This window comes from Mycetomoellerius zeteki, unplaced genomic scaffold, assembly GCF_001594055.1.
Source record: "Mycetomoellerius zeteki isolate Tzet28-1 unplaced genomic scaffold, Tzet1.0 scaffold539, whole genome shotgun sequence".
Lineage (NCBI taxonomy): Eukaryota > Metazoa > Arthropoda > Insecta > Hymenoptera > Formicidae > Mycetomoellerius > Mycetomoellerius zeteki.
In genome coordinates, this window is record NW_017257543.1 from 11,699 (window position 1) to 11,956 (window position 258).

Consider the following 258-nt stretch of genomic DNA (forward strand, 5'->3'; position numbering starts at 1 on the left):
CTTTGAATAAACCGCTTTTTGTTTTTTCTTGAAATTTTGCATTTTTCATTGATCAAAAAAACCCGGAAACTTATTTGTACACCTAGTATAAAGATTCAGTACGAAAATGAGTGATATGTATACTTAAGGTATCTAAACTGTGGTACTTATATATTGATGTGTTATACAGGGTGTTTCCAAATTAAATGGCAAAACTTCGGGAGCGTGTAGAGGAGTAAAAAACTAAGAAAAAAAGTCCTATAGACATATGCTCGTTTT